This window comes from Martes martes, assembly GCF_963455335.1.
Source record: "Martes martes genome assembly, chromosome: 14".
Taxonomy (NCBI): domain Eukaryota; kingdom Metazoa; phylum Chordata; class Mammalia; order Carnivora; family Mustelidae; genus Martes; species Martes martes.
This window is the reverse complement of record NC_137902.1, coordinates 49,559,480-49,573,801: the sequence shown is the minus strand read 5'-3', so window position 1 is coordinate 49,573,801 and position 14,322 is coordinate 49,559,480. Positions and strand designations below refer to the sequence as shown.

General features: G+C 43.6%; 1 protein-coding gene across 5 annotated transcripts in view; it reads right to left on the bottom strand.

The window, feature by feature from the left end:
* The window catches only part of KCNMA1 (potassium calcium-activated channel subfamily M alpha 1), a gene marked incomplete at both ends in the record, with an annotated part of 724,384 nt that overhangs the window by 365,952 nt on the left and 344,110 nt on the right, over positions 1–14,322 (bottom strand). The window lies entirely within an intron of this gene.

The following is a 14,322-nucleotide window of genomic DNA, read 5'->3' as shown; positions in this document are numbered from 1 at the left end:
TGCTATAACTCCGGGGCACAAGTTGTGTGTATTTCTGCAGGTCAGTGTTTCCCTACTGCCATGGAGATGTCAACAGTGTTACATCTTGGTTTTCGTTGACCATGCTCGTTTCATTTCGCACAACACAAATATGCAGAAGAGTTAAATGTGCTCCTCTAAAAGCCCCAATTTATTATAAACGAAAACAAGAAACTGAAAGGATCGAAAGCAACTGGAACATTGGGTCAAAACTTCCCCTAAAACTTGTGACCTTCCTGATAATTAAGGTTTAATGACACTAAAATCTTATATACCATGGCATCATATAAAACTTCAAAGTTTGATTTTCACATTTTTTCAAAGATTTTATTTATTTATTTAAAAGAGAGAGAGAGAGATCACAAGTAGGCAGAGAGGCAGGCAGAGGTGGGGGGGGTGGGGAAGCAGGCTCCCTGCTGAGTAGAGAGCCCAATGCGGGACTCGATCCCAGGACCCTGAGATCATGACCTGAGCCGAAGGCAGAGGCTTAATCCCTTGCGCCAACCTGGTGTCCCTGATTTTCACATATTTTTATGAACAGCATTAAACTGATGCACTGGCAAGCTTGATAAAAGCCTTCCATTCGAGGGCTAAAGTTTGAGAGACCTTTCTTGTCTAATTACTGAAAATCCTGGGGGAAAATTTCCATCTGCTGGTGGCGCTCCCAAGTTTGCCCCTAATGAGCTTGTGGGGAAATTGTCTAGCTTAAGTGCATGTGGGTCTGGCCAACTGGATTTTTAATTTAATTAGATTCATAAGATGAGAAAACTTCTGTAGAACTGTCCAGTCACCAGTTGCCACTTATCATCACCAAGGACTAAATTTATGGCCATCTTTGCCTTCCTTCTCAAACCTTGCTGTTCTTACAGAATATTAAAGGCAAACATGGAAGTGAAAGCAAGGACTCAAAGACATACTTGTACACCCAAATTTGTAGCAGCTTTGGAAGCAACCCACGTGTCTACTGATAGATGGACAGATAAACAAAATGGTGTCTATATGTATAATGGAATACCAGCCTTGAAAAGGGAAAAAATTCAGACACACGCTACCACATGGGTGAACTTTGGCAATATTATGTTAAGTGAAATAAGCCAGACAAAAGGACCATCAGTGCATGGTTTCGCTTGCATGCAGAACCTTGAGAAGTCAAGTTCACGGAGACACAAAGTAGAATGGTGGTGGCCAGGGCCCGCGGGGGAGAGGGGGATAGGGGATTCTTGTTTAATATGTATAGAGTTTCTGTTTAAATTGATCAAGAAGTTTTGGAGACGGATAGCAGTGATGGTTGTACCACACTGTGAACGTATTTAAGCTACTGAACTATACACTCACAGGTAGCTAAAATGACAAATCTTACATGAAGTTAATCACAATTTAAAAAAATAGAAGGAAAATTCTGAGATTCTGCAAGAAAAATCTATCAGTATATTTAAATTTCAAAACAAACATAATCGTCTTTCTAGAGGGATGCTAATATCTCTCCTCTCAATGGCAGTGGGAACCTGTACGAAACTTTTATTACATACATGTGACTCTTGCCTCTCTGGGATGTTTGATCTTATTCCTCAGTAAGCTGCAATTTCTCCTTGGTTCCAGAATCTATCCCTTTCTAGCCACAGGGAACTTACAGGAGTCCCCACCTCCCCTCCCACTTTCAGCCTCATCTATTACAGATACACAAAGAAGACTATGAATTTCTCAGGGATCAGGGTTTCTGACTAGAGCCAGAACCTACTATGTCTTTGGGTAAACGTAGCTAAAGTCCCAGATACGACAGAGAGTTTTAAAAGAATGTATCCTTTACCACAAAAGAAAAGAGAAGAGAAGAGAAGAAAAGAATGTACACCTTTGGCTTACAACATTTTAAAACCTGTAACAACCTCTAAAAGATAATGTCATGGACACAAGACATTTGGTCCCCAAGATCTGAACTTCAGGGCCAAGCTGTAGCAATGGCTTAGCTACAGCCACTTAGTGGGTTAGTAGGACCTTAAAGTCACCCCTAGAACAACCTAAACTTTCTATCTTTTACAATAATCATTTTGCCAGCAAAAGTGTTGCTTTTTAAAAAAGATTGTCAACGCAACCTGGGAAACAGGGCCACCAAAGGCCCTCCACGTCAAGAGTGGGTCAAAGATGATAAACAATCATTCAACTGACAATAAAACATTGACGCCAACATTGACGAATCTTCAAAATCAGTGCCCTGCCCACTATGCCCTGCCAATCTCAACCATAAAGGCTCATGTTCATGTGCTTGGTTCCCAAAGCACCATATTGTTTTTCCTCTTTTGTAGACCCAACAGCTGACCATGACAAAGAGGCTGACCTTGGCAAATGCCATCTAGATAAGAATGAAACCAGGAAGCCCCCTGTGCTAAGGTTTGTGGTAGGTTGAGATCCTAGTGTCCAAAGAGAAGGTACTAGCTTGTCTACTCCTGACATCTCTCCCTCCTTCCCTCACCTCTGGGAAAAATTCTTTTTGAATTTACTGTGGTACTCCTACAAACAAGCTGCCTTTCTTGAAGGAAGTAGAAATCTTCATGAGATAGCATTCCTCGTGCTCACACATTCCTGTCCCAACAGCACGGAAAATCAGAAGGCAAGGGTCAGTAGTACACATCTCAACACATGCAATTATGGCTGTCCTCGGTGGGGGAGGGGGCCCACGCCATACTGCATCACTGTTCATTTAGAAAGGTTGGACCACAGCCCCAGCTGCCGCCCTACTTCCTGCAATATCTCATGCATCTTCCCATGGCCCGGGGATGCTCAGATGCTAATAATGCCACACAGTGGAACCACAGCTCTGGCTCACTGGAGACCAAATCAGAAAAACCACAAACTCCACTTGCATGGGGCACACGGTAGGGCTGGAGGGACAGGAACATGGTCAGGTAACATAGCTTTCCTGCCTCTCTCGGCCTCGCTCTTTGGAAACAGGAGAAAGAGGACTGTCTATGTAATGCTACTTGTCTTTTCAAGGCCATTAAAACGAGGAAGAGCACATGTATATATGATGTTCAAGTCTCCTTTCTACTTTAGTCTCTCTATGGGCAGAGCAGGCACACAGACTGTCTTCAGCAAGGGAGGAGCCAAAAATATGGGAAGAATTTTGTATTCCTTATTTTTAAGAGCTTTGACACAGTTATCAAGGAGAAATCAGAATTGAGGTGGATGTCCTTAAGTCTTTGTGTGGGTTTGCCAAATTTTCCATTTATATGTGCGGGAGAACCATCACCTTCTCGGGGTTTCGGGGCTCTTGTCATAATCTGGCTGTGTATTTCAGCACAGCCTCATCCTGATCACTTAATTCCCCTCCCTGTCTACTCCATTATAAGATCTTTATGCACAAGAATTCATTTCTCTGAACTACCCACACCATTCCACAGCTACCCAGTCATTCATTCATTGCATGCAGTTGCCAAGTGCCCACTACAGACTCAGAGGTGAGCTGGCACGGGATACAGAATAGGAGAGAATGGTCCTGCATTATAGAACTTGAACTCTACTTTTGATTCTTGTGCAGAGGAGGATGACAGATGCCAAGATGAGGTTCCCAGCATCAAAAGCCTTTCCAGACATTTATGCTGTAGCCCAAGAGTGGTTTTCAAATATAAGTATGGATGGGAACTGTCCATAGGGCATGTTAAAACACATATTGCTGAACCTCATCCCAGAGACTGCAATTTGGTAAGTCTGGGGGAGAGTGAGAATTTGCATCTTTAACAACCTCCAGGCAATGCTGATGTTGCTGGTTAAAGGACCATATTTTGAGAATCACTGCTTTAGGCCATCAGAAAAAATTTCCAAAAGTCAATCCTTTCCAGATATTCTATCTTCTTCGAGTATGGGTGTAAAAACATTTTAGATTGGTTGTTTGGGTCTGTGCTATTAGGACAAAATCCCCTTAAAATATCTATAAAATTTGAAGGCTTCTAAAAGGGAGAAAACTGGCCAGAACTCTCTCTTGAAATATTATTCAAAATCACTATTGTATGCTGGTTTAATGTGCTGGACAATGCCAGCAACATGTTTTGGTTTTGTTCTTAATTAAATTGATATATCTTCTCCACAAGAAGTATTTCATGAATTTAGATATGTCACTACTGCTGATGAAGCTACTAAAACCCCCATTTCTGATACGTAAGCTTAGATTTCTGAAGACATACTTCAGCCAAGACTTGTAACGGTGTGGCTGAGGAGACTGGTTTCTGAAGAAAGTAATCAAAAAGTACCACAAATGGAAAATGGGATCTCATTGATAAATAATTCCCTTTCTTGCTGGAAAGAAGTGGTGCTAAACAACAGTTGTCCACAAGTTTTCCAAAATCAAAAGAACCAAAGATCATGCTTCTGCGCATTTTTCCCAGACATGTCTAAGACAGAGGAAAGACAGACCCAACTCCCCTGGTTCAAGCTCCGCCTCCTGCCAGAAATTTCCAGCACTAATTTGGCTTTCCTGTGTGCTCTGGGCTGACCAACCTTCTGAAGAATGCAGGTCTACTTGACATGTTCTCTCCAGAAGCAGCCACAGTTATCATTTTAAGCTCCCATTCTAGATGTTGTTTGAACTACACACAGGGTGATTGGATTTTTTTTTTTTTAAGGCCTTGTTTCTTTTTCCTCTCTTCCTTTTCCTTCCTTCCTTCCTTCCTCTCTCTTTCTTTCCTTCCTTCATTTCTTCTACTGAAAAATCAAGTCATTCAGAAGCAGACAAGGTGGCAACTCTTAGCCTTCTCTAACCTCATCTGCTGCTTCACTGAAGGCAACTCCTGAAAGACTCTGAGGAGACTTTCCCAAAGCACTCTCTCATTCTTCATTGTTGTCACCCGTTTTCCTCTCAGTCTCTTGCCCGTGTCTCTGCAAGGGCAAACAGTGTGTCACTCACGTCTGTCTCCACCAACCATCCGTTCATGCATCCAGCCATTCATTCCACAAGCATTTATCAAGTGACTACTGTATACCATGCCTTGTGCTAAGCCTGGATATACAGCAGAGAACCAAAGAGGGCTCTTGCCTTCATGGACCTTACAGTCTAGAGGAAGGACAAACACTCAACCCATGGTCACACTAGAGAGCAAACATTGTACATGGTAAAGAGGAGTCTGAAAAGGAGTGGAGAGCTTTGTCGACTGTGAGGTTCAAGGCAGTTTCCCCAGGGAGGAAGGATAAAAAAGTGTTAACTAGCGTAAGACAAACATTTTACATGCAGAAAACAGCACATCTAAAGCTTCTTGACCATTGTCCCACTGATGCTTGCAGAGTGAAAGGAGAGACCAAGATGGTGTTAGGGTTAAATACACTGAACTGAACGGAAGGAGTACCCACTGTTCTCAAGAAGGAAGAGGTAATCTCCATAGTGAGGATGGAGAAACTGAGGCAAGGGGAGCTTAAATGTGTGTGTGATAGGCACAGTTGGGCCTCAAATCCAGGTTTGACTTCCTATCTTTGTTCTTTTAATCCATGACACCAAAGGTGCTTCCTGAATTTTAGTTTATGAGGTTGTCAGTGTCCCCCAAACCTTCACGTGGTGGAACTCTATAGAGTTCCATCAGCTTTTTCAGAGTTCCTTCATAAAGAAGCATCAAGGCTGGAAGGTTTTCTTGGATAGCTATGATAGTAGACCCCTCCCCCAAACCAAATGGGGACAAAAAAGGTAAGCACTGACCCCCCCTTGCCCCCAAACCATAAACAACCCTCTCTCCCATCCCAAGGAAATAGCATGTTTACTGCTTTATGTATACATGATCGGCATATTTTCCAGTCTTGTGCCCCATAATGGAAAATTCTTTTATGAAGTCTAAATTTAACAGTGAGAATCATTAGAGATTACTTCCTTTGAATTTTGCATTAGCCTTCTTCCTCGGCCCTTTTAAAAAGCACAAGGGATAAAAAAAAATCCATACGAAATTGTTAATGATTTAATACAGTGATGTTGACATCACAGTGTACCTGTGATCCATTGGGGCTATTCGTCATAAATTCTGTTTTTGTTAAATATTTGTTGAAAATTTTCCAGATATCCTGATTCCTAAGGCTTGAGCGATGACTCAGAACTCTGCATTTTCAACAAGCACACTGTACTCCCCTCTCCCTGTAATTCTGACACATTTGGAGAAACATCCACTTAATGCATTGGTTCCCTTATGAAAAGGAGAACTTAAAAGTTTCTAAAAGGTCTTATTTTTTTTTAAATTTTATTTTATTTTTCTGGTGTTCCAAGATTGATTGTTTATGCACCACACCCCAGTGCTCCATGCAATACGTGCCCTCCTTAATACCCACCACCAGGCTTACCCAACCCCCAACCCCCCTCCTCTCCAAAACCCTCAGTTTGTTTCTCAGAGTCCACAGTCTCTCATGGTTTGTCTCCCCCTCCAATTTCCCCCAACTCACTTCTCTCCATCTCCCAATGTCCTCCATGTTATTCCTTATGCTCCACAAATAAGTGACACCATATGATAATTGACACTCTCTGCTTGACTTATTTCACTCAGCATAATCTCCTCTAGTCCCATCCATGCTGATAGAAAAGTTCCTTTCTGATGGAGGCATAATACTCCATTGTATATATGGGCCATACCTTCTTTATCCATTCATCTGTTGAAGGGCCCTCTTGGTTCTTTCCACAGTTTGGCAACTGTGGCCATTGCTGCTATGAACACTGGGGTACAGATGGCCCTTCTTTTCACTACATCTGTATCTTTGAGGTAAATACCCAGTAGTGCAATTGCAGGGTCATAGGGAAGCTCTATTTTTAATTTCTTAAGGAATCTCCACAGTTTTCCAAAGTGGCTGCACCAACTTTCATTCCCACCAACAGTGTAAGAGGGTTCCCCTTTCTCCACATCCTCTCCAACATTTGTTGTTTACTATAAAACCCAGATCACCAAACCATACCCCAAAGCAATGACACCAGCATCCCTGGGAGGCAGGAAAAAGCATCAGCATTTGTCTGCTGTATTAGAAAATAAAGTTTCTCAGTTAATTCCAATGTGCAGCCAGAGTAAAAGCACACACTGCATGTATATGAGAATTATTGTCACCTGAGCAGTGGGTGGGAAGAATCTCCAGGCAGAGGGAAGGGGAAGATTCAACACGAGTCACGAGTCTGGGTTGATGGAAGCCCAATGCAGGCAGTCAGGGCTCTGCATTGGCAAAAGGAGAAGCCACCTGGTTCCTCCAAATCCCCACTTGAGTGATTCTAGAAAAATAGTCCTCAGTGAACTCAGTCTTGCTGAGGAGGAGCCCCACCTCTCTCACACACGTCCACCACCTCCATTGACACCAAGGCGGATGGGGAGGCTGCTGCATCCCACACCTCTGGGGGACACAGATGGTATGTGAGAAGGGGCCTGAGCCGGCAGCCCGCACTGATTGACCATCTGCTGCCACCGGGATTTCAGTAGCCTGAGTGTCTTGGCAGGTGGTCTTTCTGCAAGCACAGCCACCTGACTCCCTGTGCCCTGACACCTCTGGATCCAGGTGCAGGGTTTCGCCCTGATGGAGGGGATGGGTGGACAGCTGCTCTCTCCCAGCAGCAATGCAGGCCTCGGTTCTGGCCATGAAACAGGCAAGAGCAGAATAGCATGAGCAGGATCCTGTTCAAAGATCAAAGATCCCTCACCTCCAACCACATCCACATCCTTTTTTTTTTTTTAAGCAAAATGGGGGTTATGTGCAATGTATGAGTTCCCACAAATGCCTGCCTCCCACAAAGCGACGTCACAACAGCTCATGTTTGTCCCTGGGAATGGGAATGAAGAGGTGAGGGCCCGGGGGTCCATGGAGGGCTGTTCATCAGGACAATGGCTCAGTGTCCACCAAAAACACAATAATAGGTTCTTTCCCTTTGACCAACCACGCTCTAGAGTGGCCTGAGGGTGAACTTCAAGCCAGCGGCATCCAACAGAAATAGAATTCAAGCTACATCTGCCATTTTCAATTGCCTAGTACCCACATGTTAAAAAAAAAAAGAAAAAAATAAGCGATATTTACATTTCAGATATTGCACATGTAACTCTGTATGTGCCAAATGCATTTTACATCAACATGCTGTTCATATTGAAAGTCATTAAGGGGTTACTAGAAACAACCTGTGTGTGCCCGCTACACCTTCTACAATACAACAGTGTCTTACGTGATACAAGAGTTGTGACATTTAGTGCAAATGAGTGTTAGTGAAACAACACAGTTGTGTTTAACAGAAAAATATTGTATACTGCTTCGGTCTCGAGGTTCACATTGAAATGAGCCAAAGTTAAATAAAATTTGAAGACTCTGTCCTTCAGTCCCACTAGGTCACAGTTCAAGTGCTTAACAGACACAGGCTGGTTGCTACTGCATTGGACAGCACAGAGAGAAGGTTTTCATCCTTACAGAGAGCTCTGCTGGGTGGTATAGCTATAGAGCCCTTAACCAAGGAAAAAGGTCCCTCTTCTCTTTCTGTCAATCCGGGATGAGGACACTTTGCAATGTCCTGAGTGATGTGGGTGATCCCTCCTCTCCTGGAGAGGAAGCACAGTGGTTAAGGGCTAGACTGTAGACCCAAACACTTAGCAGCCATGTGACCTTGAGTAGGTCACTCCCTATGGCTTGGTTCCTGTATCTGTCAGAGGAGAGTAAGAAGAGCAACTACCTCAAAGAGTTATAAAGATTAAATAAGTTAATATTTGTAAAGCACTCAACACAGTGTCTTCCATATAGTAAGTGCTCTATAAATAAATGTTAAATATAATTTTCCAGCATGACGCCCACCGGTTGGCACTGAGCACACCAATAACTCTCATTCCAGAATGATCTTACTGAAAGACACGCACCAAAAAAAAAAAAAAAAAAAAAAACCTTCTCACCTGTCAATAGCTACCAGCTTTCTGCCAGAATATTCACTGATTCACTTGAGAAATACTAAGGTTTGACCTTAATGCAGAGACTTCCAAACCCATACCTTAGGAGAAAAGGAACTCAGTCTGAAATGTTATTTAATGTCTGTCCCTTTCCCGTCCTCCAAATCATACCTTCCTGGTTCTTCAAGGCAAGGACAGAATTCCACCACATTTGCAAGCTCCCTTTCCTTATTCAGGCCTGAGCTCAGGTCAGCTCCTCACGGAAGCCTTCCCTGACTACCCATTCTAAAGTTGCATCCTGGGTGTGCAAGTGAGTGTGCATGTGTCTGCAGGTGCCCACAGCACTGGTCTGTCCCCTCACAGAGTTTCATTTCCTCACTGGCTTACCATACTTGGAAATCACTTTGCTTATTTACTTCCTTACTTGTCTATTGCTTGTCTAACCTCAAGAAAAGATAAACTCTGTACAGACAGAGCCCTGTCCGTTTTGTCTTGGCTAGAATCCCAACACCCAGGTTGCTGGATGGAACATAGTAAATGCCTTATATAGAATCACAGAATGAAAGAATGTATAAATGAGCGAGTGAATGAATGAATGAATGCATGCATAATTGAGTGAATGAATGAATGAATGAATACCCTCCAATGACATATAGATTCCCCAACTTCCCTTTGCTTGGCATTCCAAAGCACATTTCGTTCTTCATATTTTGAGGACTCTCCATTCCATACTACTCAATACATATGGTTAACTATTTTTGTGTATGTGCCTTGTCTCCTCATCTAGACTACAAACCCCTTGAAGCTGTGTCCTAAGTGTTAATATTCCTCCCTTGGCTCTCTTAGTGCCCAGCATAAGGCACATCCTCAATGAGTACGTGTTGATGCATGAATGGGAAGGACCGAGCAGAGTCCCAAAATTAACCTTCTTGGTCACACATACTGGACTATTTCTACAGATCATAATTTGCAAAATAAAGCAAATACATAAATACATACATCTATCTGTATGATATTTCTCATTCTAATGAAGTGAAGCTATTTTTGTAACTATTTTCCAGTCTAGGAGTAAAACTAGTACAGAATAATGTTAAATGTTAGATCATTAAGTCACTTTTCTTTAATCATATGGCAGTGTTTCAAAAAAGCTTTGAGTCATCTTCGAGATTCTTTGCCAGGGGTACAGCACGCTACAGTTAAAATGGCACTTATCTCAGTAAACACATTACTATTGCAAATGATTTGTTCCAATAAAGCAATTTCTTGGCAAAGGACTGCCATTTCTTCTAAACCCCCAACCAAGAAGAGATACATGGAACCATTAGAAGCACCAGAGACAAGAACGCTTGCAAAGTTCCCTTTATCAGAAGTCACCAAGATATATCCCCCTAAGCAACACCAATTGGTCAGCCCTCTTCCCCAATTTCAATCCTATGGCACCTCCTTGGTGCAAATATTTTCTGTAAGACAGCTGTAAATAAGCCCTCAAAACTTATATTAAAGTAAGCTACGGGCATTGGCAAACATCCCTATTTGCTTTCTCCCTTTAGATCTCCTCCTCTGCCTCCCTCCCATTCTTTTTCTCCTCCTGTCTTTCTACGACAAAAAATCAGGAGGTTGGTCACATGCAAACATAAATTCCATTTCTACAGAAAGCTGAATTCTTGAGCGATTAAGCATACAGACCAATCATCTGAAGTGGGGGAAAAAAATCCCGTAAAGGCTAAATTATTTTCTGATGTACTTATTACATGAAGGATCTATTATGATAAGATATTATACTTGCAAGATAAATTGAATTCACATTTCTGCAACTCATCTATTCCTACAGAAACGCAGATAAAAATTTTATAGCAACCTGAAAAGGTTTGTGAAAGGGATATAAAAGAGATCGATACTCCTAGAGTTTAATGTCAAACTGAAACAATAGAAAAGATGGTTCAAAGCAAGGACTCAATTTCCAATTCTTTTTATCCTTAAAGAAAAGTACCACACTAATCAAGGAAGCGGAGGAGAGAGTGGTCATTCAGGAGAGAGAGCTGTCGGGAAGGAGCCGGTGGAAGTGTAATTAAGTTGTGAAGGAAAAATGCGTCGAATGTGGGGAGTGGAAAACAGTCCACTTATAATTTCTTTAATTCACACATATTTATTGATCTCCTACGATATGCTGGGCAACATTCCCAGCAAGAGGAATATTGCAGAGAACAAAGGACCGAGACCCCATATGCAGCTGATAATCTGGTAGGAAGAAGACCCTTTCTAGAAACTAGTTATGACAAGAAGTGCACAAGCAGGTGTTTACATGACCGTACAAGAAAGGGAAGGGTTTGCTTTCTTTTTTCTGCTGCCTTTCGCTTGAGTCGTGACATTAGGGTGACGTCTAGCATTTTTCTGGGCTTTGTCAAGATTGGTGTTACAAACAAGGAGCTTCCTCTCAGAGTCTATCTTTTCCTTTCTCCTTCCCTCTCTCCATTATTAACCATAGGAGGCAGTTAACGACCATGACAAATCATAAAAGATTTCTCCTAACTCCCTCAAGTGTGACTATCCTGATTATAGCCTGCAGGTACAGCCAGCCGTGAACCACACGCTATTTATAGGCTTAAAACCCAGGCAGAATTTGTGTCACTCGTGACGAAAATGCAAGCATCTCCCAGGACCCAGGATCCTCCTCCTCTTCCGTGAAACCCCGACAGGCAGTGAGGGTGCCCACACAGTTCCTCCCAGAGATGTGTTTAATCAGGGTCCCCTCCCCCACTCCCAATCAAGGAGCCTACGCAATTATAGAGCTAATCATTTAAATGATGCTACTGAGAAACAAAGCCATTTTCCTTGTTAAAAATGTGTTTGCTGTCCTATCCATTTATCTCTTTCCTTGGCAGGGCTCTGTATTAATTTATTGCCCAATAAAGCACAGACACTAGCAGAGTTGCTGAGCCATGCCTGGTGGAATGCCCACTATTTCATCCCAGCAAAGGCAGCCCGTGAGCCAAGAACACGAACACGAGCATACCAGGCATCGCAAACCTTGGCTGGCTAATCCTGGCCTCATTTGCTGTCCCAGAGATTTCAAAAGAGAGGAATGTATACAGCTTTGGGAGGAATGCAGGTGATTGATAATTACCGATTATCAGAGGAAATGGAGCTCAGTTTGGTCTGTTAGCCAAGGCTAAGTGCCCTTGGGTTTCCTTTCTATTGGACGGTGAACCTCACTGCACAGGCAAGCTCATGGTGGGCTTTGCAGGGAGAGAAGCTGAGAAAGGGAGCTTGGCTGTGGGACTTGTCTTGCCTCAATGTCCACCATTCTAGGAGACTGTCTCCGTCTAGTCGAAAGAGTGACGTTTGTTGTTTCCTTGGCACTTCACACCCAGTGATAAATCGTAAGGTCCGTCTTCAGATCTATGCTTCAGGGCAAAACCTTGGGCAATGATTATCATGTGTATGGAGGGTTTATCATCTGAGAATCTCTTTCATGGCCGGTTGCTGGATGGTCATGGATGGTAAACTATACTGACAGCAGCTTCTTCCTATATGGAAAGGCTTGACCACAGAGAAGCCTTTACTGATGGAAGGTTCATGGACAAAGGTTTGAGGGAATGGCCCTAGGCATCTGGTTTCCCTTCTCGACTTCAGGATTAGCTCTAGTTGAGCAGGAGGTTCAACAGGGAATGCACCCAGGAATCTGGTCCCTTGCTCAGAGAGTGAGCTCAGATAGTACCGCTAAGGTAGGAGGAAGTCCTCAAAGCCAAGAGAATGGAACACCAAGGATGGCTCCAAGGACTGAAAAAAGTCACTGAATGTTACTCTGGCAAGAAATCATCAAAGACATCTAGCACTAGGCCTGCATTTTAGGAGAGGAAACTGGGACCCGGTGAGCAATTCACTTATACGGGGCCCTACCGTAAGAAGTGGCAAAGGCAAAATTAAGAGGCTGGATGACAAGGAGGACTGAAAAGGCCTAGAAGGTCTGCCTTCAATTTGTCATAGACCCCGTGGCCATTCCCCCAGAGGGTACAGCTGGACAAGCTACTCACAAGCATAAGACTTATAAAACCACAACAAAACCCCCAAAGCAGATGGACACCAGTGACTTCTGCAGGAAGTTCTCAGCAGGCTACACTGCTGAGAACCATCCTCACTCGGCAGAAGGGCAAGAAGGAGGTGAGAGGAACACGCAACACTGCCACCAGGAAAAAGAAAATGGCGCCCACCAAGGACCCACCCATTTACACAACCCCCTTTCTTCCACGTGTCTTACCAAAGGTTATGCTGTCTTCCATCTCACTTCCAAGGGGGCTCTTGGTGAAAGCTGAGAAAGACACTGTGGAAAAGCCACTGATTTTGCAGAAAAAGGCCATTGGTTCACTGCAGCAAGTCGAGAAAGTGCCAGGAAGAGTCCTCAGCCACCCACCACATGCCATTCCTTCCACCTCTGAACCTCTGAAGTGGCCCCTGTGCACTGTCCTCCCTCCACACCTCTGCAGTCACAAATCCGACCTGTCTGTAGGGCTCTATTTACGAAGCTTCTCCTGGCCACTCCTGTCCCCACAGACAACATGTGTTATCATGGGCCTCACTGGTTCACTGGGCTGCTGCTCAGAGTGGGCACAGCAGCTATCCATGGAATTAACGCCTGCCGTGCGCTTTTCTTCAATTCGACAATTACCTCCATAATAAGACCCCGCAGCAGCCATCCCTTGTACACCTTCCACCAAGATGCCTATTGTATGCTCTGAGGCCCCCTGTGCTACAAGCTCCCAGAGGTGCCTGCTAAAAGGCAGATCCCTAGGCCTAACCCCAGATCTGCAAACTTAGAATCTTGATCCGATTGAGCATAACTCCCTGGGAGTGCCTCCCACGGCAATGGGCGTGCAGCAGATAGGTGGGAACACTTGCCCCCACTGCCCCTGCACACACCACCCTCCCTCCCCCATTCATGGAGAGGGAGTGGGGCTTTCACACGGGGAACCTGATTTTCACCTTACCTGTGTGGTCCCAAGGAAGTCTGTTAACCTTCTCGGCTTCCTTGTCTTCCCCTCTGAAACAGACACGACAGGTCTGTGGCCCCTGTGACGTTTTCTGCACAGACCCAGGCTGAGCAGGAACTCAGGCAGAGTGTTTGCATTAGGAGTGAGGTCCTTGCGGGATTCACACAGGTTCAGCCAGTAACTACCCTGAATCAAATCCACAGTGGGTAGGAATCAAAAAGCTAGTGACTGGGTCTGGCTTGAGAGTAGACTAATTACATAATAACTATAAAACATATAGTTATTATAGTATATAGAATACATATATGATAAATATATATATTCTTAGCATAATATATAGAATATATTATATGATAAATTAATAATATAATATTAATAGCAAATACGTATATGGTACATCTTTTGGGCTGGGCACTACCCTAAATATTTTACTTACGGTAACATATCTAATCCCCACAAAAAAA